The sequence below is a fragment of the Propithecus coquereli genome, unplaced genomic scaffold, assembly GCF_000956105.1.
Source record: "Propithecus coquereli isolate 6110/MARCELLA unplaced genomic scaffold, Pcoq_1.0 Scaffold121, whole genome shotgun sequence".
Classification (NCBI taxonomy): domain Eukaryota; kingdom Metazoa; phylum Chordata; class Mammalia; order Primates; family Indriidae; genus Propithecus; species Propithecus coquereli.
In genome coordinates, this window is record NW_012136192.1 from 2,379,273 (window position 1) to 2,384,567 (window position 5,295).

Genomic DNA, 5,295 nt, shown 5'->3' on the forward strand with positions numbered 1-5,295 from the left:
AGATTCATAGGAAATGATAGATTCTCTGTAAAAATAATGCAGAGAGGTTCTGTGTACCCTTCACCCAGTTTCCCTCAATGGTAAGATCTTACATAACTATAGGACAGGATCAGAACCAGGAAATCGACATTGGCACCATGCACAGAGCTTATTCAGTTTACCAGTTCACATGCAGTCATTTGTGTGTGTCTGTGTGTGTGTAGTTCTATGCAATTTTACCACGTGGAGATTTTGTTACCACCATCACAACCAAGATAAAACTGCTCCATCACCTTAAAAATTGCACATGCTACCCCTTTATAGATACTTCCATTACTACTTTCCCTACCCATCACCCCCTACTCGCATCCCTAATCTTTGCCAGACACTAATCTGCTTTCCAATTCTGTAACTTTGTCATTTGAGCATGTTGTATCATTGGAATCATACAGCACGTAACCTTTTTAAATTGGCTTTTTTTTTTTCCCCACTCAGCATAATGCTTTCAGATTCACCCAAGTTATCCTGTGTATCAATAATCAGGGCATTTAAAAAGTGACAAATTTATTCATTCTCATCATGTGTTGGTAACAATTTAGATATTTACTACCCTAAAATAGAGGTCAAAGAAAGCAAAATGGTGGCTAAATGCTAAAGAAATTTTGCATTACATTAAGAATAATTGTTACACACGATGTATCAGAAATACATGGGAATTTGAGTGACCTTTTCCTCAACTGTGATGGTCATTGGTAGATCTGCAATTGTTTTTTTCGCTATTACTTGAAATTTCTCTGGGCCTCTGTCCTTATGCAAAATGGAAACTGAAGTAACATACTTCTGTTTTTTTCTGGGAAGTATATTGAGAATCGTGAACAATCATGAAAATCAGAAAACCCGGGTTTGAGTCCAGACTCTGCCTTCCACATCTCAACCTCACTGAATTTCAGATTCTTCACCTGGAATGTTGGGGGTTTGAAATCTGCCTTCTCTACCCGCAGAGCCATTAATAGGATTAAATGAGATTATGTACATTAAAACAATATTTAAAAACTGTCAGGAACTATTTGGGTGAAAGGGATGATTTTTACTATTGACATGTCCTAATGAAGGGAAAAATATTCCTTTTCCATTCAAAGCCTCAGGTTTACAAGATGAGAGAGAGTTTGGTGTAAGAAAGAGAAGGGCAGACAGATCCCAGCTATTAAAAGCTCTGTCACTTTGAAAATTTATCTCAATGTTCTCAGGTTCAGTTTTATTTTTAATCTAAAAATGTATTTAATACCTATTTTCAAGGGTGTTGACAGGAGATAATATGAATAACATTATCAAAATATATAATACTTAAGATAATATGAATAATATAATATGAATAATGTAGACGTTAGTCCATCGTAGGTGTTTACCAATGGTAGTTCTACCATGGTTACAATTGCTAATTGCTACTATTTATTTTTTAGGACCTGTGGGTTGATTCCTTTTGGAAAATACGTGGTTACTCAACTCTGTCAGGTTCAACACAACAGTTAAAGATTCTGTTACTTGCCCATAGTAACAGCTCTTGTCACATGAAGTGCCACATGCCTGTCCTGCCAGATTGGAAGCGTGACATAGTGAGAAGATCATAGACTTTGGAGTAGAGAGATCTGAGATCAACCCTTAGTTCTGTTACCCCTGCCTTGGGAATGTCAAATAATTTTCTGACCATCAGTTTCCTTATCTGTAAAATAAGACCTAATAACACTTTGCCTGTGGGATGTTTTTAAAATTATGAAAAGTATCTAATACAATGGCTGGTGTATAACAGATACTTAGTAATGGCACAAACCCCCAAATCATACCAGTTTAAAATAAAAAAAGATCAACAGTTCAGTCCTAGCGTGGAGTGGATAAATTATTTCTTCTGAGACTTTTGCTCTCACTTGTTATGTGAAAGATGGTTGAGACTGGGAATTGAAACCTGGTGGCCCAAGGGCTGAATCTTCTTCACAGATGTGCTTTGTTGGCCAACACATGGCCCTTTGTCTCTGTCTCTGTCTTTTTCTCTCTCTCTTTGTATCTTTCAGTCTAGCATTTGTTTTTAGTATTTAGAGCTTGAATACCTCCAGGGGAGTAAAGTTTTCCAACTAGTTCCACATCCCTTACTGCTCTCTATTGTCTTACACTAGACTGCTTCCCACATTTATTCAGCTTTCTGTGTATTTATTTCAATATTGTAACTCCCTTACCACATCCCACAGAACTAGGGTCTGGAGCCTGAGAGCCAGAGAGTTAAAGTGGACCCAGAGCAAACACTGAGGAGTGAAGCCCAGAGACTAAACAAAACCTTAATCTGATAGGACTTGGTGGGGTAGCTGTCAAAGAGGCAGATTCTGAAAAAAGAACAGTCAGTTTGGCTTGGGATGTAAGTGATAGATCTTAAAAATAGGAGACCCTGTAACTCTAACCCATAAATCCAGGGATTTTCACAAAGGTTCTTCGGTGGTTGGAAGAGGAGCTACTAGAGGGCTCACAATACAACTTGCTTTGCATATAACTTTTCCCCAACCCTGTCCACCCCTATGACCTGCCAAAGATAAAATGTGACTGGTTTCACCCTAGCTCACAGCAACCTCAAATTCCTGGGCTCAAGAGATCCTTCTGCCTCACCCTCCCGAGTAGCTGGGACTACAGGCACAAGCCATCACGACTGGTTAATTTTTTTTTTTTTCCTTCTAGTAGAGATGGGGTCTTGCTCTTGCTCAGGCTGGTCTCGAACCGCTGACCTCAAGTGATCCTCCCGCCTCTGCCTCCCAGAATGCTAGGATTACAGACATGAGCCACCGTGCCCAGCCCATATGGTATGTATTTCTTCAATGTTACTAGATAATGCCAAATTGATTTTTTCAAAGAATTTGAGAAAGACAATTGCAATAGGCAGCTGTGAGTAATTTCTAGTTAAAGCTGGATTTCAAAGTTTGTTCTGAAGGCAAAGAATCTGATGCAGGGCAGAAGTTTACTATTTCACCTGCCCAATGAAAGCAAATGTGATTGATCTTCATGGCAGAATCAGGGAGGAAGCATGGCATAATAAATACACAGGCTCTGGTGTAAAAGAGATCTGGGGGGGCGTGTGTGTGTGTGTGTCAAACCCTGCCTCTGCTACTAAATTGCTGTGCCAACTTTCAGCCCAGGTTCGGATTCATTATCTGGAAAATATATTCAGCATGGACATAGAGATGTAATGGAGAATAAATGAGGTATTGAATATAAAGTGTCCTAACACAGTGCTTTGCACATGGTAGATTCTTACATGTTATTTTTCCTTCTTTTTATAAAGGAAAGTATCACCCTATGTTAATGCTCACCTTCTATTTCTTGCAATGTATGGAAGAGACTTTAAGATGTAGCTATACTCAGGATCATTTCCAATTCGCCAAAATTTTTTGGGTTCTCATAGTTGGTTCTTCTGGAAAAAGTAATTCAAAATTTTATGGAGTAAATGTTGGGCGTTGTTACAATTTCTCCAGGATGACCAGTCTCTCTCGTAGACTGAAGGACTCCCCTAAGGGAGAAAAAGATGAAACATTACAAAGTAAAGCACAATGCTTATATCGCTTCTTCTATGTGAATGTGTGTGCTAGCACGGACCTATCTCTGCTTCTACAATTTAGAGAAATTCCAGTTTCACTAGATTATAGTGTGTGTGTTTGTGTGTGTCTGTGTGTTTATAACACACTTTTTTCTGTGCTTAGCACATTGGGGTACGTGTGCTTGGGGGAAATAACACAAAGAGTTAAGAGATAAACATTGCTTATGTCTAGCAAGCTTTGGGGAATTTCCTAAACATGGATAATTTTTTGTTTCGTGGAAATTTTTATTTGTATATTAAAACAATCACAGGTAAGTTATAAAGCAGTATGCAAATTTTGCATGGATTTTTAAAATAACAAACAGTGTTTTAGGGAAACTACACCTCTGCAGCGTACTTTGGGCTGTACCCTAAACTCTCTGGGAATACATACTTACTTTTCTCTTCCACTGGAGAGATCAGAAAAAGCTGGAAATTCATATTATCTAGGGAGTCTTCTCATATGCTCTCAGATGGCCTGCCATTCTCTTTCTGTGACTTTTATTTCTTATAGGCAAAACGTTGTCTCCTTGGTGCAGACAAGATGGGGGAGGAGGAGAACGAGGAGTAGGATTTTGGTGGGGGTTATGTCTTCCTTGCATGTTTGCAGAAAATACCACCCTGAGTTCCAAGCCAATCTACAGAACCAGAAGTAATTATGAAATGTTCCAACAAAATCCACACATTCTTAAAAGCAGTCACTAGATTCATATATTTTAAGATGTCAGTTGATAAAAATGTGGAGGTCAGTTCTTCTCTGCTTATTTCATATCCAGATGTCTTAAGCTACATATTCTAGTCTAAAACCATCTGCACTTATCATAAGAGTTTAAGTTCCATAACCCACATTTTACAAGATGTTTTTTATTCTTTTGTGAGATAATCAGTCATGTGTAGCCACAAGAGGAGATACAGGAGGATCAGGAGAAAACAAAGTTTATTATACTCATAGGTTCTAGAGACAGGAGGCACAGCATACCACCCAGGGCCACATGGGAAAGACATCAGCGTGGTCAGGAGGCAGAAGACAAGAGCAAGGAAGCACTTGGGTCATGGGAAAGGCAAAACAGTGCAGGGTGAACAGTTTAGTATTGGCTACTTTGAATGATTTCAGTAGCTTTCGGGTAGAGGGGTAGGGGTGTTCTCTAGTTGCCTGGTACCTGGCCCTGGGAGGGTTAAGGCAGAAGAATACTGCCTGACAGAGGAGGTGTGGCTCTGGATTGGTTAGTTTTCACATTAAAGTCATGCTTTCAGCTGAGGCCTTTGTATCTCTAAGAATTGGCTAGGGGATGGAGGAAACAGTCTCTCCCCAGCAAGAAAGATTTTTTTTGAGGATGTCAAAACATCACAATATAAATAAAAAAATAAATAAAATAAAAAATATATACCATACAAAGACACTAGTATTTCACATGTGTAAAATAAAGGGCTTGGTCTGAGTTTGTGATCCCTATAGTTTCTTCCATTCCTCAAATTCTAGGATTCCGCTTTGAGTTTCTTTCTGATTCAGTGTTTAGTGTGACAAGGAGAAATTGAGTTTAACATCAAGTTGGCTTGCTACAAACATTTGGGTAATTAAGAAATCTTCATTATCTTGGCAAGACCTTTTTAGCTAGCTATATTTTGCCTTAATTATAGTAATAACAAAGTCAATGAACTTACCACCTTTCTATTAGGTGCCTCCAAATGTTTTATTCAGAAGTTCA